The sequence below is a fragment of the Athene cunicularia genome, assembly GCF_003259725.1.
Source record: "Athene cunicularia isolate RWA chromosome 4 unlocalized genomic scaffold, athCun1 chr4_part2, whole genome shotgun sequence".
Taxonomy (NCBI): Eukaryota; Metazoa; Chordata; class Aves; order Strigiformes; family Strigidae; genus Athene; species Athene cunicularia.
In genome coordinates, this window is record NW_020799099.1 from 15035533 (window position 1) to 15061596 (window position 26064).

Genomic DNA, 26064 nt, shown 5'->3' on the forward strand with positions numbered 1-26064 from the left:
TCTGGCCATTCAGTTATCATGGCAAGAGATCCCATTTACCTGATTTTTAAAGGCATAGCTAGCTATAATTCTTCTCCCTCTAAATTAATCTGAAGAAAAGCAGTATATGCTGTGTATGTAAGTATTTTATAGAGTGAAAATATTAGCTTCATCACGTTTAACACTGCACTTCAGTTATTGTTGGCTTATTTTGTTAACATCACTATATCTTGTTATACTTTTCAAGCTTTATACAATATGCAGGATTTTGTTAGATATGTTGAAACAGTGAGAACCTTGCATAGAATCATAGAATGGTTTGTGTTGGAAGGGATATTAAAGATCATCTTGTTCCAACCCCCATGCCATGGGCAGGGACACCTTCCTCTAGACCACTTTGAAGAGTTTGACTGGACAGGATCCAGAACCAACACCCTAATTTTACAAAGCACAATCTTGTTATACCTATCTCTAATTTGTTGGCTTAAAGATAGTTCTATTCCCTTCAATATGACAAAAAAAAGTGCTTAGTTTTTTTTCCCCTTGAAATTACAAGACCGTAAAATCTTGGGTCCAGAGGGAGAGGCCACAGTGAGTCCCCAGTTAGCAACATGCTTGAGAAGTCCTGCATTTTGTGGGTAGGAGAGTTACATACGAAAACAGATGAATGAATCAGCCCTCAGCAGACATCAGCAGATACTTGACAAATACGCAGGAGAAACTGAAGCACAATTTGGGTTGAGCCCTATCCCTTCCTGTAAAGCATCATGTTCAAAGCTGTAGGAGCTGTGTAAATCCTCTAACTTGTATTTTTTCAATGTCTTATTTTTATTTGCCTCAAAACAAAGGGCTTGTGTTCCAGCAGTGACTTATGTCCCAAAATGATATCAACTGTGTAAGTTTATGTTCACAAAACTAATCACCTGCGTTCTCCCAGCTTAATGCAGAAGGGGATGGAGCACAGCTGGGAAGCTGCCTCTCTTGGTATGGCAGGTTTATTGTCTTGACTCTTCCATGAATTATGTCTGACATTATATAAAGGGGATTTTCTGTGGACTGTTCTCCAATATTGCAGAGTCTGTCAAACAAAAAAAAATTCTAGGTTTTTGAAGTTATCTGTATTGCACCTTTAAACAGCAAGAAATCCAAGCTTGAGATGGTTTGTCTGAGGCAGAGATGTTGACTGACTAGAAGAGTTTAAAAATTCAGTTAATAAAACATTAGCAACTGTGAAAAAGATTGATTAAAATATCCAGTCACAGCCCACAAAACATTTAGAAATGAGATGGAGTGCAAACAAACATGAAGGAATTAAGCTGCTAAGCAAAAAAATGCAAATGTTTCTTTTTTCTTGTAATCATTTTTTCTTGCTTATGCAAGTTTTGAAACTTGCTTGTCATGCTTGTGGCCAGAATTTTCAGGATCTTGTTTCCATTTCTAAGATATAAGCTGAAGATGCCTCCTTTGCCTCTTTTGGCAACTTGTCCTTCATAGATTAGATCTACAGAAAAATAATAAAGGCAAATTCTAAATCCCAAAAATCATCTTTTGATATTAAATGCTTTTGGGGGCACTACCACTAAAACAGACTTCAGTTTGAGTAACAACTGTCAAAAGGCAATTAAACCAAAGTGCAGATTAGGTGAATAATTTAAGGAAGATTTTTCCCATATCAGTTCTCTCATCTTTATTAACAGTTAGAAGTACCTTACAATCACATAGTAGCAGCATGCAGATCTGTACTTAAAAAGTGCTACAAGTTACTGCCACAGTAACTTTACTGCGCTGTGAAAAACTTACCGAACCTGCAGACAGGCTAAGAAGCATCCCACTATATAAATCACCTGGTCTTGGTTTTGTTCAATGCATAATGGGAATGTGCATAACTGAGGTACACGCTGTGATACTTCAAAGAAATCCCACCCTATCCCATTCTGTCTTTTCTAGGATGTAAGATGACGTCACTGCCTTTGGTATCCTATTTAAGTATGATTAAGAAATGAAACTAGGCTACACTTCTGCAAAGGATTTTCTATTGCACTGAATGAGACTATTTACCTGCACAAGCAAAAGTTCAGTTATTTCAGACAATGCAAAACCACATTAAATTTGGTTGTGACTAAAAGGAAATGCAAAACAAGGAAAAAAAAAAAGCCAAAAAATCCAGACCCCTCCAATGCTTCCTATAGAAAAGTTAATAATATCCTTCTCTTACACGTTCTCTTCAGCTTCACAGTTTAACATTGCAAATAGTTAATTCAGATGGATGGTTTTAAAAAAATCATTCTACAAAGAACAAGGATTTCTTTATATTTTGGTGGGGTTTTGAATTATTATTTTTTTTTAGTAAAGAAAAAAAAAAAAAAGAGAAGAATTGTTTACCAGAATTTTCAGTTTTCCAAGCTTTGGAATCACTACCATTCAACTATGCAATCTATAGCCAAGAAACCAACCAAACTGCTACCATTCACAGGTCTTGCAGACTGCTGTAATCACAAAAAAAAAAAAAAAAAAAAAAAAAGCAGCTATCTTGAACCCAATGAAAAATAATTTATATGAACAATGACCTCCACAGTTTTAGAACCATAATCAGTGAGGAAAGATTAAAAAGATCAGCATTGTACAAGCAAGAAGAAATTTTAAAATTATCGGTATCTTTCATGACTAGAGTAGGCATAAAACTGTTGATTTACTGGTGGTTGCCCCATCTCCATATATTTCCCAGTGTAACAGTGATTGCACATTTAAAAAGATCAGTGACAGGTAAATTGTCTCAGAGAATTAACAGCATGTCCATTGGTTTCTGGGATTTATTTGAACACCAAGATTCAAACTCAAAGCTTAAAACCATTAAAAGAACGATCAATTTGTTAACAACAGATTGGATGAGATTTTGCAGTTTTGAAGACAGAATACGAGAAAGACAGTGTTTTATTTTCAATAAATCAACACGTTATCTGGAAAAATAAGAGTTAATTTGTACAGATGGAGCAGAGAAGATGGACAAAAAAATTATCATAATATTCATTTAAATTATTTTGTCAACAAGAGCAAGTGGGTGTTCTCCTTAACAAAATTAGAAAGTGTTGGAGAGGGCAGGATAGGCTCACCTACTACATTTAAAAATAGTAAATTAACATGTCACAGCATTTGGGTTTGCATCCAAATGTTCATTCCAGCTTTTGAGACTTTGGTGATGTTAACATCTGGGGTTTGAGTTCAGGGTACTGGTAAGGCTAGAAATCAATCATAATCTGTAGTTCCAATAGTAAGATGCTCTCATTCTACAACAGGGTAAGTAAGTGAACGCAAGAAAGTTAAAATTTCACCAAAACTAAAGGCAGGTAGGAATCCCAGAGTGCCCAAGTAACATTTCGCTGCTGCTTTCCATCTTGATTGGCATTAAAAGTGAACAAAGCAAGTTTGATCCCAAAAATATTTGCAGCTAGGACTGAAAGCAGAGTTAATTTTTTTTTAAAAAAAAAAAAAAACTCTTGCAATCTAACAAGAAAGCTTTTATCCCAGAACAAGAGGCTTAGCTGTGCAGATCAGAAAGCCTCTTTCCCTGGCTCTGTGAAAAGCAATGAGAAATTTGCCCCTTATTTCAGAGTAACCAAACTTCAGTAACCAAACTTCAGTTCAAAGCTCTGATGTGGGAAACGTAGGTAAACTCTTTGGTGTCAGGTTATAGACTGCATGGCAGGGCTGAGAAATGCCAAAGTATCAACAAAAACCTTTCATTCAAGAGTGTTTGGGAAAAAAAAAAAAAAAAAAAAAAAAAATAAGAGCAGAAATGCTTAGCTTGCATTTTCTAGCCTTCTCCTCAAGACAGTTTAGCCCCCCATTTTCTTAATTTCTGACTGGATATTTCTAAACAGATTCCAAACTCCAGGAAAAAAACACTGCTAAAGCCCAAGGTATGAGATTCTTTCAAGTGTTTCTCAACATCCAAAACTGCATTATTCAAGACCTCTATATGAAGACCTTCTCTTGTCTGCTCAAGAGAAGACAAAACCTCAAAGGGAGCGCTACAGCGAGGCTGCCAAATAACCTGGTTGAATCACACAAGCAGCCTCATCTAGAGAGGCTGCATGGGGAAGACAGACAAGCAGGAAATTAAAGCAAAAGAGCCACCCACCACCATTAAAAATGAACCCAGAAAACGGGAAATTTGAAGGATTTGAAAATAAGATGGGCTTCCTGGATCAAAGTGTTGTAAAGGGGATACTGACTCTCTAACCTTTAGGTAGCCAGTTCAAAATCCAGCTGAGGTCAGGAGGGACAAGAGGTTATCATCCTCTAATGACTTTCTCAAACCTAATTAAAGTCTCCATCAAACTTTTTATGTCCAAGTGCATAACCCTAGCTTCCACTGGAGAAAACAGCAAAAGCTGTACTGACTCAGAATGGAGCCAGCCTTATACGCCTGTATACATAAATAGGCATCATGTCAATGACCGGAGATAAGGTTATTTAAAAAAAAAAATTGCTGAACACGCTCCAGATGTAAAGAGATTTCAGAGCTAGACATGCTTTTCACAATTTTAGCTGCAACTTAATGAACAGCCTTGCTGGGAAGGTGAAGAAAAAACAAGCAACGAGCCAAAAAGAAGTAAAGGCCCAAACTACTTCAATGCAAAGAATTAGACCATCCACAGAAAGACGAGCACCACCAAGAGGGCAACAGAAAAAGAATTCTTGAGCATAAAGCTGTATCACCCCCAAGGATGTAAAGAATCTTTAGGGGTGAGGACTTGTTTCCCCTTTCACAGAAAAACAGGTCTTGATCTATGGTATCTCAAGCAAAACCACTTGCGTATCAACATGGTTTTCAGTTTTAAATCATGTTTCAGCTTGCAAATGCAAATCTAAGAAGGAAATGCCATGACAGCGTGTTGATTCAGTAAGAACTGTAGATTGAGCCTTGGGTAAGCCATAACTCTTTGAGAAAGAGACTTGTGCTCAGTTACACATTTTTTACACAAATACACAAAACTTGTAACATGTATTATGACTCATTTAGCTGACAAAGATTTTGTACCTAAACTCATTATACTGTAAAGGCTGAATTACACCAAGTGATTCTGATGAACAGATTTCTGCAACCTCCTAGGACTCCACTAACTTGCCACACAGGTTTTCTCTTATTGTAAGGAACTGCATGAACTAAACTTAGATCAGGCAAAAGCTAGGAGGAAGAACCCGTGGATACGATGGATTTAAGAAAAAAATGAGGAACCTAGAAACCAAGACCTCTCTTGAAACATCCTATCTTTCAAAGCATTACTCTGTTTGCATTTACTGCTGGAGCTGCTTGAAGCCTCCTCTAAACAGTGCCACAGCAAAGAGGAAAGGGTAGAAAAAGAATGGGGATAAGAATTGAAAACCTGGATTTTAAAAATTGTGACATTTCATCCCCCCACCGAGCTAAAGGTCTTCCTGCACTTCAGGAGAAACTATACCTCTCCCCTCTAGTTGTTAAATGACAAAGGGCTTACTTCAAAACTCCTGTCACTGACACAAACTGAAGTAAACAGGTTCTTACAAGAGCAAGAGCTAGCATACAGACTTGTTGCATTTCCTCAATAATTTTGTGTAGTGGAATCACTTTCTTGAATAAGAACTTGAGTGTCCAAGATAAAACAGTCCTTTACTGGCTTAGGATTTATCCTTTACAGAAAATCTGAACATCTTGTAATTTGCCCCACATTGAAAGAACACATTTTAAATCAGTTTCCAGCAACTTAGAAGTTAAAAACAAAAAAACAAATCTGTGTTTCTCCTTACATCCTCGTTTTGAAATCTGAGGTTATAACATCAAAATGCTGAAATTAAAAAACTGAGGTTTCCATTTTAATAACCATGGTTACAGATTTGTCTGTTTGGTATTTTTTCCCAGAAAAATTCTAAGAGGATGAGCACATATTTTTTTGTAGGAAAACAACTCACTATTAAATAGCATGCATCAATGGAAAAACATTCCACCAAAGAATTGCACCAATCTACCCCAAACAGCTGTTCTTTCAGAGAGGAAAAAAAACTCCAACACACAAAAGACAAGCTTGGTTGCTAGAAACCTTGAAAATATGAAAATGTAAACTAAAATATCTTTTAAATTATTTATTGATGTTAGAAAACAAAGTATGTGTTGTCATTTATATGCTGAACTGTTTACAGTACTTGCCTTTCCCGAGCATCTGAAGACCTCTCGAGAAACCAATGGGGGAAAACCAGAAAACAGGACTTCATTCCCAGCATTCCTTTAAGTTTGCTGCAGGAGATAACACAGACCTATTTGTGCAAAATCTCACTAATTTTCAATAGTTTTCTATGGAAATAACAGCTCACAGTGACACGAGACATCTAACATGAGATCTGCATCATACTGTGGGCTTTGGAAATGGCCACAGTAGCTGAAGGATGTCTGGGTTGAATCCTCTCAAGATTTATTGCATCTGCAGAACCCATACATAGCTTGGGATACCACTCGCACCATGCAGCCCAGTAACTGATACTCCAGCAGTCAATGAATGGAAGAACCACCAGAAATTCCTCAGATAAGACCCTATTGCTTTATCTGGAGAACCCCTGAAGCTTCCTGCCTCCGTCTCCCCTCGTCTTAAATGCTGCGGATAACAGCAACTGCTGCAAAGGCTTCAAATGCATAAATTAGTACCAGAAAAAAAAATAAAGCACTGTAGAGACAAAAAGCTGCATGCCTTTTCCAGTGCAAAGGACTCCTGAATGGTCACTGCAATTTGGTACCTCTTCATAGATAAGTCTCTCCTGTTGTCCTTCTGACTTGTCTCAGTCAGGTCATTTATCAAAATAATTGCTTTAAAGACAGGCATTCTTAGGCAATCTGTTCCCTCTCCGTATTTCCCATTACAGTCATTGAAAGTTATGTATGCAGATGAAAATGATAACAGACCTCTTGCACTCTCAGAATATTCCTTTTTTAAACACTGAAAACTCTAACAGCATGGCTGAGGCCAGTCCAATACAACAGTACTGTAAGAAAATAATGGAAATATTACTGTCAAGCAAGTGATTCCAGTCTATTGTTTATCCAGAAAGTTTCAGTGCTGATTAAAGAGTCAGTTTAAGGTCCAGAAAACCGTTCAGCAATTGCACCTGTGGTGCAAACTGAAGACAAACACTGCCACCATTGCCAAGTCCTGCAAATAGTCCCCACCTCCCTTCTTTCTGCTATTGAGATAAAAATTGATTTCAGCAACTGTGAATAACTGTTGAAGTTACCCAACATGCACTTCACGCCAAACTACCTGAAAAAAAATAAGTAGATATATTCTTATGCCAGACTTCAGAAGATGTAGATATTCTATTCAAGTGAAACATAGCCAGTGTTTGGGCTCAAAACCAAGTACCATCCCAGCCCTCAGCCTGAAAGCATCGCTGTGAAAGGGAGCGGACGTGATACTTGCCTCCAGGTCCAGCACCCAGCTGCTTTGTTCTCAGGTGTTGCAAACCATCACTTTGTCACTGTGGACACCCTACGCCTTGACAGGAGAGCCAGAGACACCAGTCATCTTGGGATTGACATCACCCTCCCCTGCCAAGGGACCATGTCTCCACTGCACAGCAGACAGAGCAACCCCCCTTGTTCCCTTAGTACAGGGTGGAGCAACTGAAGGCACATGGCTTTCAGGGTGGATTATGAAAAATCTGAGTAGGGGAAGCCACATAAACAACAGGAGTTTCCTTCTGCTTTCTCTGCTTTTTACAGCTTGTTACTCCTTACAAACAAGGAAACAACCAAGTGCTGAAGTCTCTGAAGAGGATAATTGCCAGGCACGTTGGCTGATCACCTCTGCTGTAGGGCTCGCTTATGGACGTGACTAAAACAAGACAGACTTAAAATTATCTTAACATGTTTCTCCATTACAACACTGCCTTGCTCAGAAATAAGAGACACTAGGCATCCTGCTATTATGACTAGCAAAATATTCAAACGTTATATTAATACAAGTAAATGAAAGAGTGCATTCCCTCAGAAGTTAAAGCATTTGACAAGATATATACATATAAACAAAAGATTCATCTGACAGTATAAAAGAGCATGTGTTTTTTTTATTTCATTCCAAAAGCATCCAAATATTTTTTTCAGCAACATCAGAATTAAATAGTGACACAGTAAAAAAAAAATTATTGGTGTCAGCCACAAGTATCAGTGATCATTTTTCAAAGAAGTTTAGAGATTCTCTTGAAATCCCAAATTAAGCTAAAATACTCGATTAAAAAAAAAAAACAAAACAAAAAAACCAAACAAACAACAACAACAAAAACACACCCAAATAAACAAAAACCAACAACAACAAAAAAACAACCCACACCACAACACATTCTGATGCGTTCATGGTGTTTTTCCCGGCACTGCACATATTTGAATTCACTCCAGTTCATGCACAATTGTGTGAACAAAAGTTTTTATTAGCAATTCCCCTTTTCAATTATCAAATGTATACCACCACTCAGGAATACATCAAACAATCAGATTGCTATGGGCTCTCTCCTCTCTTCCTGTGACTGATAAATCCCCTTACGTGATACTTTTCAGACACTGAACGACTCTGACATCTTGGTATATTTATATCAGCTTTGATGATGTGATCAAGTTGCTGACAGCTTGCTTGTCTTAAATGGACTTCAATTTCAGCCTAAGCTCAGCTTTGAGTCTACTGGTGTAGATTCTGTTCTGCTCCCAACCCTCAAGAAAACTACAGGTGCCATTTAAATATTAACAAACCTTCAGTGAGAAGTATTGGTATCATCTCATTTACATTTACTTTCTTCATCACACACATGTTTTGATGTCCTTTTCCTGCTGTGCCACTAAGTTCTACACAGAAAGTTCAATCTGCCCTGCAAGGCAGCTCCCACAATTCTTTCTGTTCCACCTATTTCTGTGACATGCAGGTTAGTTCATACCTCCAGAGCAGGATTTTCCTTGTTAGTCACATACAAGTAATACAGCATAGTTATAAATGAGTGCGGGGGGGTGGGGGGTGGGGGGATTTCTAACCTTACAATAGTCCTTGTAAACACTTGGGATACAATTCTAAAATAAATTCCCTTAAATTTTTTCACACAGGACCAGACATGTCGCAGGGGCATTCTGAAATATTTATAAGTTATTCCAAAGAGATAAAAAAAGAAAAAAAAGCTGAAACTGTCCTAAATGTTCCCATGCATGTTTAAGTCTACTCAAAATTCTTCAGATTCTCCCAGAAAACAGTGTTCTACCAATGCAGGGTCATGGTCTTTGGCCTCTGCATTGCCCCAAGCATATTTACCATTATTATAAGACCTGTCATTCATTTCTTTAGATCTCTGACAGAAAAAAAAATGTTTAGCTATTTTATCTATTTAGACAATATCTTGATGCAGAAACAAGCACTCCCAAGCCAGTGTGTCAGCCACAGAACATCTGTGCCTTTGTGCTGGTGATTTTGTGACACTTTTAATACACAAATAAAAGCTTCTTCCAACTTTTTCAGCAAAGATGTTTTAAATGCATCATACAAATATCGTGAATGTGACATCTTAAATGTCCCTGGTGCATGATGAAATCTGTGCACAGCATGTAATGAGACAATATGTCCATTGTACAAACACATTTTCAGTATTCCAAATTTACCAGAGAATCATAAATTGCACAAAAAAAATTTTTTTGTAACTCTTTCAGTTTTATGTGTGGTGTTTAATATTTTAAGTCAATTATCTTTTTTGGATCTTCTAAGTACTGATTCAATACATGTAAAATACCAGTCACATCCAAGGCCAGAATCACTTTCTCCAGACATACATCAATTAGTTTGGTCACTTGGCTGGATGCTCAGTTTCCCTAGTGAAGATGAGTGCACTGAGAGCACAGGATTCAGTGCTCCAACTTTAAGGCTATGATGTATGTGTTGAAAATACAGTATGTGTGAGAGATACAGAATGAAGGATAATAGTAACATACAGGAAAACGAGTTACATTTCTCAAAGTAAATTGAATTACTTTAGTCTCAAAACCCACAAGTAGTTCTTACCATTTGCATATATTCTTACAACTATAAGAAACTACATATGCAAGTCTGTAAGTGAGCCTCTTAATTCAAAGCCTTTTATTTCTCTTGGACTTTTAATCCTGAGGCCATAAGCCTTCCATAAGCTCTAACAACATAAAGCTGACTTGTGAACCTATGAATTGTTCCCTTGATGAGTCAAAGCCAAAATCTTTTTCCCGAAAGATGGAACAGAGACAGACAGAAAGTATAGAGACCCTTTTTGTTCCCCACGTTATCATCACAAAGACACCTTTGCCCATACTTCAAGATCACAAAATAGGAAAATCACCAACACCTTCAACCTTTCTTTTCTGAGCACATCCATCGGATTGTGGTACCAACCTACTTGCTCAGAGCAGCAAGGAGGTTATTCCAGGATTAGGAAAGAAATTACATTCATTTACTATTTTACCTGGAAGTAAGCTCATGCCCACTAGGACAGGCTAAACCAATATCTGGGATTTAGTCATAGACAACAGTGGGAGATTGCACGTGGTGTCTCCTTATCCCAGATCCAGCTGCAGAACTTCCATCAGCTTCTTTGCACATTTATCTTTAAGTGCTGCAAAACCACCCCCAGATCAGTAGAAATAATGCTTGGTTGACCAGCTGACCAAACAAAACCACGTCTGCCATGCAAGTCCACACACTCGCATGCCTCTGCTTGGCATTTAGGTATTCCTGCAGAAAAAAGATGAATGAGAAGAGGAGGTCTACAGTTTCATTTTGTTATTGTTTGAAGGCTTGAGAGGATAAGGAGTCATCAGCTATGGGATTACAGGGCCCTAAGAAATGGTGGGAAAGAGAAAGGGGTTGTTTACAGTTCTAGCAGGAAGAATAGGTATCAGATACAATTTTAAAACATAAAAGCAAGATGGATCACAAAACCAAAATTTTCAAGTGCTGAAGGACTGAAACAGATGATACAATCTTCATCAGGAGTCAAAGTGTGAGGTGGAAATCAGGCAAAGTTAGAGAACAGCAACAAATCTACATCAGAAAATTAACACGTATCACAGATTCAGTGAAAAATGAGAAATAAAGAGAAGCAAAACCTGAAATTTGAAGGCAAATAAATTTTAAAAGAAAAGGTGACACAAGTAAAACAGTCTTCCAGACTAATCCTCTGCCATTTTTTCAGTATTTGTAAATTACGCTAGTTAGACTGTGACACTTCAAGGCATGCACAAAACTTGTTTTCATCCCATACATTCTTCTTAAGTAAATCATCCATTTCTCCTCAAAAGATTTTAAAACAGCAACATTTTTGTTGATCTGTTTTATCACTATAATTCCTAAAGGATGCGTGTAAATCACTGCATATGTACTGATCCATAAATAATGGGAAAGAGGGATTGGCTCACCTCCGGTAAGCAAGCAGAGCCCTATTAATGCAACAGAGAGAAGGAGGACATGCCATCGCATCTCAGCTAAACTGTTATGCAATAGCTGGGATGATGCAAGATCAGGCTTGAAAGTGGGAGCCGGGCTTCCTACTCCCCATCCTGAGAGATGCAGAGCATTGCAGAGGTATCTGGTGAATCTCCAGGGATAAGGTTCAAGCCTTGTCACTACAAATCACCCTCTGCCGAGCAATTTGTGCAGCAGCTTATAACAGCAGTTAAACAAAGGAGTCATGGGGCCATCCTCTGGACTGAGGGCAAGGCAGTTGCTACTGGGGAGAGGAGACTGGGAGATAAAAGCAAAGCAAACATGCCAAAGTTAATAGGGCAGAAAAGGCTCAACCTCCCTCCAATCCCGGCTGTGTGGCAGGAAAAGACAGAGCGTAGGCTATGAACGGGTAAATACGTGAGGGCATCAGCACAAACCAGTCACGCTGACACCCGTCATCTTGTTTCAGCGCTCGTCTGAACAGGTGGGATTTTCAGCCACTCTCTGGAGGCAGGATGCCTGCAATTGCCCCTAAGACTCTGTGTGGGAACAAATTTCTGCAGACTTAATAAAGCAACTGTAAATTGATTTACACAGAGAAAGCTATATTTATAGCAGAAATGGAAAGTATTTATCACTGGTCAGACTGCTTTCTGCAATCATGATGTAATCACCACCAGTATCATGCAAGAAGAGATTTTTGTCTTAAGGTCTTTAAAATGAAATCTTAGAGGCTGCTAAAAATCATGGAAGGAAGTAAAAATGTGATGTTTTGGACAATGTTAGCCTGCTGCTCCTGGGATATTCCCTAATCGCTCTGGACATTTTCCAAAGTGCAGAATACAGTCTCAGAGCACTTGGGACAGGTTTTCCAAAGTCTGGTAACTCAGAATCAAGTTGTGATTCCAAAAAAGAAAAGATGTGCTGGAGGTGCTTTCAGTGTAGTAAACAAAAATACTCAAACTTTATATACCACCCCACGTGCATTGCCTGTCTTGCTCCTTTCTTTCTCTAAAAGACTCTGTGACACAGAGAAGTGTGTCATTACTGGCAAACAGACAGTTCTTGAAAAAAAATTTCATAGTACACCCTATGATTCACCAGACATACTCAGATGAAGCCAAGTGTCCACGTACTTAGAATAGCACTTTACAAAGTATGTGAAGATTAAGACAACTTAACTGGACTCACCAGCCACATAAATAAAGACTATGACCTACAGACAAACCCAAATGAATCCGAGAAAGAAAGACCCAGCATTCTGGGCGGACTGACATAGCCTCTACTGTACCCACAGTGCTGATTGCTGTGCTGTCAGGTACCCAACCAGATTTAAAGCTCTCTGAGTGACACCTGACTGCAGCTCAGGCATACCTGTATCAACATAAGAAATAAACACCATAACACTCCCTATACCATCTGTACTGCCCTACAGTGACATGCAAGAACCCAGCAGGTGCTGGATGGACCTCCAGGAGCTGCAGAGTATTCCACCAGCCCAGCAGCAAGAGGACTGTAGGCAGCACAGTAAAGAGATCAAGTGGAGAAGAGACCATCAGGGTGATGGGCTGAGTCATATTAATACCTGTGATTAGGTACTCCATAAAGGTTCCGTTGCTGCATATTAGTAGGTGCTGCATCTCCAAAAGCAAGGCTGCATCCATAGCTGTAGGAAAGAGGTTTTCTGTGGTCACTGGGTATCAGGTTGGAAGAGAAGCAAGACCTCATGGATTGCAAGTAAGAAGGTTGGGGAGTTTTTTTACCCCTTGATCTTTTAGGATTTACTTGTGTGTGAAAAGGAGAGATCTCTCTAAGCCTAATGGACTGAAATAAGCTTGGGACTTAAGGGAGTGATTTCACATTATGAAGAGGTTTTATGAATGAAACGCGACAGCTCCTGGTCTAAACAACAGGTATACACTATCAAGGGTATTTTAACTAAATAGTGGACTGAGACAAAGAGGTTAATAACAAAGGAGTTGCAAAGTATTCTCCTATCCTTCACCTGACTATAAATAGCTGCAACTAGGATGTCTGGGAGGTTTTCCCCCTGAAAAGGGGAGGCAATGGGAACGGTAGCCTGCCTTCCCTTCCTTGCCAGAAAGATTTACCAAGTTCAGTTACAGCTGGCTTATCAGCATGGCACCGTTAAGGTCACTAATTTTCTTCAGAAAAAGGGAAACTTCTGGGTACATTTCTTAAAGCTTTTAAGAACTGAGTCAGGGATACAACTTCAAAGTCATTAATAAGAAATGTCAGGAATTTTGGCAGTCTTGTAAGCCTTGATCCAATAAATTAGACAATTGAAACAAACATTCCTGTTTTCCATTGTTATTTTTAAAAATTATTTAAAATAAGAATGAGAAATTAAAATACCAGAATATTCTAACCTCTTTCCAAGATTTTACATTAAATATTTCACTTTTTATATTAATATTGAATTGTTCAGATACTATTATCATCTTTATTCAACCACTTCATTTCTACTTATATGAAAAAATTACAAGCCACATAAGTATTGCAAGTTCTGATAAGATATTTACATGTGAGCCACTGTTTTCTAGATAGACAATATACCCTCAAGATCTAGTATTAATTGAAGTACCATAATACAGGAAACAGTTTTTTCAAAAGTCAAGTCGAAGATGATACAAACTTAGCAAGAAAATGTGTTTTTACACATTTTGCTTTTGCTGTTACATATTGGGCCATAAGCCTGGAATGTTCTGATAAACATAGTCAAAATAGTAAAGTCACTTATTTAAATTATGCAATAAAAATACAATAGATATTTTAAAGGACCAAAAACTTAAAGTTTCAGCCAAAGTAACCTTTTTCCTTAAGGAAAAAGGGTCCACAAATGGGTTATATTACACAGATATTTTTGAGCCTCAGTTTAGTTATAAACTGTTCAGAAGGTTTTTTGGTGAGTCCAGTGACCATTTGATCAATACTACCACCACGCAGCACTACTCAAAATTCCTGTCTAAACTGCTTAATACTAAACCAGAAACACTATTCAAAAACTGCTAGTGAACTATTATGTTACAGGGGTGGATTTAGTACCAGTCAAGGAAACTCAGGGAAACTATAAAACTAGGACAACACCCTTCTCAACAAGCAGCATTATTTTCAATTATTTACCTTAGTACCGCTGTGATAGAGCTAAAATCTATAACATTCATCATTGGGATTCCACAATAATATCCATCATTTAGAAAATGTAAGCGCATGACAAAAGCAGTTACATATGAATGTTTTGTTATTTTCTAAGGCCGCTCACCCCTTCCTTTGACTCTTCTTGTCTATACGGCAGGGGTGTAGCCTTTTTGGTAGCAACAGGGAACTGCAAGAAACTCTTAGATGAGATATGAAGAAAGATTCAGAAACTGAAAATAATCTTTGAGTCTCTGAGTACAGGAATACACAATTAACTGACTTCAGCTGATGCTGTGAGACATAAAGAGACACTTTAACCCCATAATACTAGGACTCCTCTGCAGGTAAACTGCTGTAGAAGAGACTTTCAAAGCAAAATCTGGCTCCCATTGTCTACAACTAAAGCTATTGATTTCAACAGAACTGTCAGGGCCCAGCACGTGAAGTGCGTTTTGCAAAGATTTCACTCAATGTTGCACTTCAGAAGGGCCTTACAGGATAAAAAGCAAAAAAGAAAAATTCCTTCATAGAACAAACAAACATGCCCAATTCTTTTTCTGCACTGAAACATAGTTTTTATCCTAATTTAATTAACATGTTACCTTGGGGCAACAGAGCAGTTCAGAAAAAGGTAGAAGGAAATTAAAAGGGCAACAGAGCAATCTTACTGAATATTTCTCTAAAGGAAAAACATTAAGGGACTCTGACAAAAGTTTATCCTTTAAGGAGAGATAAAAGAATTCATTCAAGCTGGCTAAATATTTTTTCATTTCATATGATGACTAAAAATGAGACAAAATTTGAAGACAATCAGTCATTTCATCACATGGAGAACGGTTTACCAGCAAAAAAAATAATATGGGTGCTTTTATTTTCACTATGTATAGGTTCTTTCTAGGAGAGAAAGGGAGATAGATTTTCATCAGGATGCATGAGCTGTATTTTCTTTTATGGCCTAACTTCAGGGTTTTGCTTTGTATCTTGTGACGCAGCACATCACTTGTTTCCTGCTGTAGAAACTCCAGTGCCGATACTTCCCAGCACCCTTACTTCTGGGCAGTCTCATGCTCAGACCAGGACTTTGAATCCCCAGGCTTGGAAGTGTCCTGACCCAGGGATTAGCTTGAGGCTATCACAAAGAGATGAAATATAGATGTGGACAGCTTCTCAGAGCCCATCAGTAGCATTAATCTGTTTGTCTGCCGATTTATTCTCACTTGGGTTGATCAACAAAACATCAAGACAAAGCAAACATGGATCTGCTGTTGTTACTCATCCAGCACCAATTGCTACTTCCCTGTTCCTACTGCACCTAAATCTAGGATATTTGGCTTAACTAGCAGCATGGGCTATAACGAAAAGCAGATGTAGACGCTGCCACCTTTTGGTGATAGCCAATTGGATTACACATTCCCCAAACTTGCTGATGTTGCACCTGTCTCCCGAAGTGGTTCTAGCACAGAGAGACAGACCCTTCAGCTCCTGATAAGCCTGGGATGCAGGCAGAGTTTGTCTTCTAGGAACTGCTTTAAAAATACAGAACTTCTTATAGTTTTTCTACAGCCACCTTGCTGTGGCTGGAGCTGTTGTAGTACTTTAGACTTCTTTCTGACAAGCAAAGAGAATGGCTGCAGCACAAGCCCACCCTAACAACTTGTTTCAAGGTCTTGGTGTGAGGAGAAATTAAATTCCTAACTCCCTAGACCTCTGCTCATTAGTAGCATCTTCCAAGAACAACCTTGGTGTGTTTTTTTTCCTATAAGGTTTCCCCAAGTTATCCTAAGAGAAAAGGGCAGAGATACTCCTTAGGTAGCAGAAAGCTGTTGGGAGAAACATTTCCACCTTTGTGAACTGGAAGGACCTCTGCTATCCACACCCATCCCAGGCATGAGGGCCAGGCAAGGCAGGAGAGCTTGCAGGAGGCAGCTCTCAGCATGCACACCTTGCCAGAGAGAGATTTGCAGCAAACCCTTGCTAGGCCACCATCATCGCCACTCAGAGCCCCCCCAGTATCCCAGTGCTCTGCCAGACACCACGTTCCTGCTTGCTGCACCTGGGACACTGTGGCTGGGGGAACATCAGTGCCTGAGCCACCCACAGGGCCTGATGTTGCACCTCCTGCACAGCACTGGAGCTCAGTGCTTGGAAGGTTGACGGAGAAAAGGAGGAGGGAGGGAAAGGGGGAAGGTGGCACGCCGGCACTTGGAGCGGCAACACGCTAGCTAAGAGGCCATCCATTTTCCTGGGGGGTATCCGGTGTCCTGCTGTCAACAGCATGCAACAAAAAGGAGCATGCTGCTCCTTTCCAGGGCACCAGCAAAGTGCCCTCTGCCACACGTGCCCTCGAGGCCCCAGCAGGTAATTCAACCCTTGCCGAACGTGTCCTGGGAGAGGGAATCACCCTGTACTCCTCACCACCTGGCCTGTGGTGGGCTGGGGCACAACTCTCCTCCTTCTCTGGACATCAGCAGATGCAGGGCTGGGTGAGTCAAGAAGAGATGCCATTCAGCCACCACAGCCAGGTAAACAACAAAAACAAACAAGAAAAAAAAAATCCCCAGTTTTGCTAAAAGCTAAAATTGACCTGAAAAATTAAACCAAACCAGTCATTATCTCCAGGCAAATAACCCAGGCAGCTTTCTGAAAGCATCTTGCTTATACACAGCATTTATTTACCAATTTTCTTTACTGTTATAGGCACAACAGGAAGAACTCAAAGTAAGCCCTCATTTGCCACAGGAGAAAATAATCTGAATAACAGAGAAATACACAAATAGAGGGTCTCCCAGACAAGTTACCACACTGCTAGCACAATACTTGTAGCTGTCACAACACATGACCCTTTGCTGCCTGATTGCTAATACTTTGTCTCAGTTTTCGAGCTCTCTTTGCTAACAACCAACCCTGTCCAAAGGCTTTGAACTTTATCGTTACATCTGCAAGTGGTGATAGACTTTGTCACTGCTACCCTCACTGTCCAGCAACAACCTTGTTGAACACTAAGCTGTATTACTGCAAACATTCAAAAAGTTCAGAAAAGGGGGAACAGTTAAGGTTTTTTGTATTTTGATCTCTGCACACCATAAGGATGATGGCTGTTTAATACTACAAGAAGTAACCTTATGTAGGACCAAGGTCCAGTTTTCTTTTGAAGACACATGGTCGTATTTTCTTTGCGACTGGGTGATAAGAAACACAAAAGTTCACACGGATCAACCCAAATGTGGCCCATGAGCAAATAAACAAATCTGATATCATTTAGCGAGGGTTTACATTTATTAAAGTCAGCTTTCACACAATACAACCTTCCTCTCTCAAGAGCTTTATGTTTGGGCTACAGCTAAAGCTTTTTACGTGGAAAACTGATTTATTTGGACAATAGATTTTAAATTCCACTTTGAAAAATAGGTTTTTGAGGCTTTAACTACAATTTGTCAACCATGTTTAATTGCACCTTTTTTTAGACATCATATTTCTTCATGATCCTGGTGAATTAATTATACTGAAAAGACATCTAGTGCTAATGCTTAGTTTTAAATAAAGTTGAGGCTGCCATTTGTAAACAAATATATTTAGGAGCTAATACTCCTAGGTATAATAGTTCAGTTGTGTTTCACTGCAAAATTAAATATGTTTAAACATGTATTTTGTTAAAATGTTAGAGGTATCTCTTGACTTTGAGCTCAGATTCTAACATGAATGCCACACACACAACCATGTACAGATGATTTTTGTATGTTTTATAGGTTCTTATGCATAAGATCCATGACATGTTACCACACAAGAGTAAATCCATGCTTCCTTGAACAGTGTTTGTTTGCTATCTACCAAAGGAAACTAGGTGGTGGTGGTGGTGGTATTTAAGCAGTGAAAGCCTTCATCTTTTCTCAGTCTCTATCCATGCTTTTTCCACCCTTCACGCTGTCAGACCACTCACAGAACAATTTAAGGTTACCCAAGAATAAGTGCCAGCATACCAAAGAATTGGGCATCCATGTAGCATCTGGAAACATGGTTGTGGCAAAAATGAGCAGCAACACCTTGCAAACTGCTTTAGCGCAGTGATTACAATCATTAACTCATACAAAAAAAAGCATTTTAAGTGCTTTCTGACAAACAAACAAAAGAAAACAAAACAAAACAAACAAACAAACAAAAAAAAACAAACAAAAAAAACCCCAACAACAAGCCTCTCAAAAAAAGAAACAAACCAACCAACCTCCTGTTTTGCTAGCCATCAGGAGCAGCTGGAACCAGGGCAATGGAAGCCAGACAAGTGGTGCCTCTACAGCATGCCACCATCAGAAGGAAAGATGAAAGTGGCTGGAGAACTGCATGAGACAGCTGTACCACCTGCCAGCCTGGGAATGACGCAGGGCTCGTCTCTGTCAGCAGGAGGTGCCAGTCTAACCTGCTAACACCATCCCAGTTATACTTAGTTATACTTAGAGACTGGTTTGAGACACTCATCCAGTACAAAGATGGCTGAACTTTGCTCTGGTCTGTTTTTTCCTTTTTGACTGTATCTTACTTGCACATCCATGTTGCCATATTAGATCACACAGACACCACTTATGCTGCATCCCTTTTGCCAGATTGGTCCAAATCTCATGGTTATAAAGGTTTACTCATGAGGCTGTCATCACACGATAACATGATGAACTGAATTCTAAAACCTCAGCAAGCCAGAGCCTCTGGAATGGAGAAGCCAGGATTCCTTCCCAGTGAGCGAGCTGGCCAGCTCCATCATGTGCTGCTATAACTCCTGTGTCTCACTTGTGCTTTGGTTTCCCTTAGGAAATTTTGTGCTGAAAACTTAACACTGAAAAAGAGGCAGAGAAGACTCTGTGAAGTTCATGCCCCAGGTTCTTCCTGGAACAACTTCCCACATGTAGGAAAGATGACTGGAAATTGTTCTTTGAAGTCTTTTCTATTCCCGCTGCATCAAATCTTCTGGTGATGGGAAGTGGCATAAGACTACTGACACTGAGGGTTCACCCCTGCCAGGCTTATTGCTTTTCTAAGAAGGTTTTTCCAGGTATGGCTCCAGCTGCAATAAGCTGATGCACGGATATTGGCCAATATCTTCTCAGAAACTGAGTGGCTACTGCAACATCATGTTAACCCAGCACTTTTTGTAACTTGTTCCCTTAGAAAATACTGACCTGAATTTAAACATACTGTGTTTTAGCATAAAAAAGTTACATCTCATAAAAGAATATCTGACTTTATAAACCTACTCAAAGCCTTTTACTGAAGAGGGAATTCTTGGTTTCTGTGAAATTGATAGATTTAATGAATATATTCCTGTTATAATATGACATCTCATTTTTCTCTCTCATAAATACTTGTCAGGTTTATGATTTTTCACTCATTGGCCAGGAATTGTGTTGCACAAGCTCAGATTGTGGGTGTTCATACCAAGTTTAATTTCACTCACAAGTAGAGTTGACAAAAGATCACATCCACTAAGCCCTGGAATTACCCTAGATATTGCCCTCTGTGCTCTGCAAATGAAATCCTACAGAAGACCCTTTGGAAAAGAAGAACATGATGGTTAACACTCAGAAATCCATTTTGCACAGGGCAGCGTCAGTACACAGAGCAGCACTGAATGACAGGCAGATCTGCCAATTCCTGGATGCAAAAAGTCAGATACTCAGCACTGCACTCTCACTGTCTGTCTGTCTCGGGCTGTTCCTCTCCCGCTTTTTCTTGCTCCTCTCTCATGCCCTTGATTGACTACCAGGTCAGATAAGAAATTAAGACCAGTGAAATCAGAACCAGACCGCACCTGTCCCCGGCGCAGCCAGAAGAGAACTGAAATAAAGCACTTACGAAACTGCTGTGATCGTAACCTTCAAAATGCCAAACTCCCCCAGCTGTCTGCTCTCACGGACCAGGGCACTACAATGGAGAGCTGGGCAAGAAGGCCCAGCAAGCTATTTCTAACAAAATGCTGTCACTTCGAGAAAGGCTAAAGCAGCCTGCAGAGAGAAGATCTGTTTTTAGCAACAAAGCTTCTGAAAATAGACATGACACTACTATTTATTTCATCGGGTTATGACTTGGTAATAGAGCGATCGCTTTACTGTTATTTAACTTGATGCTGTAAGGGGAAAAAATACTGCTGTTATGAACGGAGAACTACTTATCTATAGCAGCAATTGTCACAGCAAGTGTTTATTCTAGTGGAAAATGGTTTTCTTGTAAGTCATGGAGAACACTTCAATCTAAGGATTCAGCTACATGAGTTGCATTACAGTTTCTGGTCCTAAATGAATATATTACCTGTATAGAACCACACGGTTCCATGTACTCAACACTACAGTTGGCCTTTTGTTAACAGCACATTTTCAGGAACAGCCTGGTTTAACTGAGGCAGACACCACAGTTATCAGACAACTCCTCCAGCTGAAGTGCAGGTAACTCTGAACCTTACCAGATTACTGACCAGAAAGATCGTGACGCCAGAAAAAGCATCAAGGCTGTTCCAGGGAGAAGCACAAGCAGACCATGACAGTTTTTAAACCCAAGGAGGTGCAGGAGAACAGCAGTGTCTGCAACCCAAGGCAGGAAGCCAAGATCCCAACCCCATCCTCTGACCCTACAACAGAGAAAAAAGAGGGGAGGATGATGCTGGATTGTACAAGCAAGGATGCAAACATCCTGCTCAAGACCCTTTTCAGGTATCCTAGCAAGGGGCCCATGGGCCCTCCAAAACAGACAATGTAAATCCCTCTGGTCAAATCTGCTAAACTGTATAAATCTGCACTTTGAAATTAAAGAAAATAAATCCCTGAAGGATGGATCAAAACCAAGAACACCTGAAAGATGCTTGCTGTTTCCCAGCATCCAGAAACCTGGAAATAGAGCTGCAATTCAGTAAAGCAGAAGGGGCAATTGCAGAAGTTAGCTTTATATGAGTAGGTACAGCTGGAAAGAATATTTTTGTATTTCAAAGAAGTATGAAAGCACAGTGCATTTATAGTACAGACAAAAGTGTTATGTATTGTAGAAAAGAATTACCTCAAATCAAATTATGTCTTCTAACAACACATTGTAAATAGGCATGGCTGGGATTTCCCTGGTGATGACCAAATAAATGTGTTGCTAAAATATATTGAAAATAAAAAACGAAGCTCAAAATTATAGGTATGGCTGATGCAGAAGTACATCTTTGGAAATGCTTACCAATAGCCTTCCCTGCTGATAAAAAAAAATCTTCCTGCTGATGCCTCTACTATAGGTACCATAAATTAATATTCCTTTTGTGAGTAAGGATACTCCTACTTTATTAATTTCTGACTGTTATCTTTTTATACTCAGCACAGGCTCCATTCAAAGTTCATCTCATTCAGAATTTGATATGAGACAATTTGATCTTTCGTTGGTCATAACTTGCTTCTCCTTCAAAGGATTTAAGAGCCTAACTTGAATCATACTGATTTGCCACTCATTGGGGTGGTATCAAAACTGGGCACTCTGTAAGTATGCCGATTCAAAGTGCTTGGGGAAAAATATCTTCAATTATCAATTAGTGCACAAAGGAAAAACAACCAACATATTGCTTTTTATAGGGCACACAAGCTGCATCATGCGAGTGTTCTGCATTACAACATCACGTTCAGGAAAGATAAGTGAGACAACTTCAGGCTGAGACTCCACAGTTTTAACTACAGGTTTACAACTCTTGCAGTGGGCTCAAGGCTAGCTCTACTCAGTGCAAGCATAGTACAGTGTCTCAGAAGGAGAAAAAAAATATTTGAGTCCCACCTGTCTAGCATCAGGAAATTGGGGATGGAGTAGCAAATACAGCAGGTGATATCCTGGGCTGAGATGTCTTTTATCAAGGAGATCCAAAGATCAAAATGTTTTCTGCAGTATAACCACACTTTCTTTTGAAAACCAGGCAGAGATCAACTCCTTTCTTTGAAAGGAAGTTGTGCAAACCAAGGTGGCAGCAATGCCCTTTGTAAAATACTAATGAGCCAAGCACTAACACAGAAACAAACTTATGCTACAACAAGAACAACATGGAAAAGAGAATGTCTTCCATATAGTACTCTAGATTTCCCAAATTCAAATTCCTTTCATAAGCCCAAATATTTGCAGCTTCAGAATGAAATGAAGTTATGAAATACAGTTATGAAATACTTCTGCCAGTTGGAGAGAAATACTGTCAGATGTGCAACAAATGCTAGACTTCAAAGGAAGAACAAGATGCAAACTACTCCATTCTGAAAGAAAAAAAAAAAAAAAAAAACTGAATAAAAGTGACAGTTCATTAGGTAACGGTCTGTTTATGGTTTGTCTGGTTTACAACCATAACATAACCCCTTTGCTTAAATTGTCAGAGGAACACAGATTAGCACACTGATTAACAAGGAAAACATATACTACCTTTCTAAAAGAATTACCCATTTCAGTTAATCACTGAAGTGTGAATGAAGTCACAAGGCATCTGCAAAGAATTTTCACATACTCTCTTTTGGCTGCATGCACAGTTACACATACTAACATACACATTTGAAGATCACCACTGATTTGATTCTTCTGCTGAGTAAGAAGTACTAAATTACGTGTCAGGATGCAAATAAAACACAAAGTACTTTCTGAGTTTTCACAGAGAGCAACAGGGAATCATCAATGGAACAAGCGAAAATACCTGCACAGGTATGAAAGAGTAGAACAGAATTGCATGATTAGATCTGGCTCAGATATTTAGTGCTGTTACTCAAAGCTTTTTTAATTAAAATTAAGAGACAAATGTATGTATAGATAGTTCCACAGCAAATCATTTGTTCCTGCTTATAGGCAATGGTTATGATACTCCATACAGATCCTTCATTGGCCTAGACTGTATGTTATACCATCGTATCAATATACATTACACTTTAAAATATTTCCATTAGAAAACCACAGTTAAGGAGAGAGAACATGATACTGCAATGCCTAAACCTTGAGGCAAAAACTTAGCTCGGAACTGAACAAGTTACTGTATCTCAGACAAGAATCAGGACAACAGATCACTAAACCACTGCGATTTGCTGTTTTTTAGTGTTGTATGGCACTCTGTAAATGCAAAGTATTTTCAATAAGTTTGTGGCTTAGTACTTCATAAATAGGTTCTTAAAACATATGTCCCTGGCACCTATAGACAATATCCAGCTGTTAACTGCATAAACCTCTGCCACAAGGCAGAACGTTTCATAACCCACCCAGCAGAGGACAGGGTGTGTGCAAGCATCACTGCTGTCGGGAACACTGAAGCAGGCTGTTGACCACCTTCTGAGAAAAGACCTGGAGGGAGAACCTACAGAACAAAGGATCTTAGTTATAATTTATGTGTCTTTTTAGTCCAGAGCAATAATAAGGAGAACTAGAGAAGATATAAGATACATTTTTCATATTAAGGGGAACACTCTCCACCTCAAACCAACCACTCTAGGTTCTGCATCCTTATCCCTGTGTGAGGACACTTTAGGAAAATAGTGTAAACAATTTCTTATTTTAGACTGAGATTTCAGCATGAACAGCAGCAGCAGAGAAAGGCTGATGGACGACTACATAAGACTGTATTTTATGTATTGGCTCTGGACAATAGAAATAAAATGCACATAAATTGTAAGAAATTGCATGCACTATGAGGTCAGCTGTTATTTTCATGTTCAGCAGTGACAGGACAGTATCGCTTGACATGAAATAAGCTAAGCATTCAGAATCCCTAATACTCTAAGGCTTGTCTTCATTAGAAATACACTGTAGATTCTCTGCCATTAAAAAAAAAAAAACAAAAAAAACAAACAAACAAACAAAAAACAACAACAAAAAACAACAACAACAAAACACACCACACCACAGATTTAAAACCAAGAGACTACATAATTGATTACAGTTATTGCACAACTACATCTGGAAAAATTAATTCCATTTTAAAGGCAATAGCGTGGAGCAATACCTGCAAAGGGGCTCAATTTGAATAAGGTCATTTGGACTAAGTAATGTAGTCATTCAGACCAAACCTGAGTAAAATACAGACTAAAAATACAGACCAAATAACTTTGTGCACCATGAACTTTACCCACCTTTGAGTACTCTTACAGGACAAGACCTAACATATGCTTAAGTCTTTGTAGAACTGCAGCTGACACCCAGATCTGTAGTAGCTTCTTCTCTAGGTTCACCAGACATAAGCTATGACCATAAAATTCATATGGAAGGAAGTATTTCTTATTACTCTAGTTGTGTACAGAACTGCATGTTTCTTTGAATCTGTCAAATGATTTTTTAAACATCTCCATAACCTGAGTGCTATACTGTTAACCATGAGATCTGTTTTGAATTTGAAGTAAGAAAAGGTGGGGGGAAGGAATAGGACAGGAGGGAGAGATAAATCCTGAATTTTTCTTTATATTTTACAAATTTTATTACTTCAGTCAAAAAATGTGACTGAAGCAATAAAATGTTACTGTTGCTCAGTGTAATGGTATGTGTTTGAAATACAACCCATTTGCTCTTCATTCACTTCATCAGAGTTTTGGCAACCACTGAAGGCTTCAAGTATGTGTGTAGAATATTCCTTATGCTATCATATCCATATTATTTCTCCACTTACCATTTCTTAATGAGCTATTTTTAACAGTTGCCCACTTATCAATTTTCTATTTATGGCTATGCGCCTTCTTCTGTCTAAAAACATTTAATGAGATTTGTTTATGAAACTTGTCTGCAATGCTTTGAATGCTGGCAGCAGCTACAAGAGGGAGATCAGAGACCATAGGTGCAGCTCTTCTTCCAAATTCCCATCCTGACTACAGACTAGTGGTCACTGCCAACTCACATGAAATATGGTCAGCTATGCAATCCCAGCAATTAAGCAGATGACAGGACACAGCTTGAGTTTATATCATGACATTGCTCCATTGACCCTCTCTCAGACATTAGGGACATCACCTCCAAGAATCATGGAAAGCAATGGGAGCGCTGAAGAGGTAATATACTCCAGTGTCAGCTGGGTATTTGGGGAGCTCCAAAAGGCAATGTGGCAAGTTGATACTTCGCTGCCTTGTTTATCCCTTGTTCTGGCTCCCTCATATTTATCTAGCTGTTTATGGACACCTAAAAACTCCAAAAGCTGTTTTCTTTGGCTCTGATCTACAGTCTATAAAATACTGCTCAGTAAGGGGATCATATCTGTGTCCTTTAATGCCTAGCCAGGTGTTCTTTAGAGTTGGCAGCAGTGCCTTTACTGATAGCTTTGTCTACATTTTATGTCTTTTCTTTTACCATTACAATACAGACTGCTGTTCAGCTATTGCTCCCTCTAAATCATGCATGATTTTGGCTTGTGTAATTCGAAGACTATTTCCCCCAAGCAGTATGCCATACCTGCTAAAAGCAAATGAACAAAAAAGTAGGGAGAAATTCCCATGTAATTAAAATGAGATTGGGGGGGGGG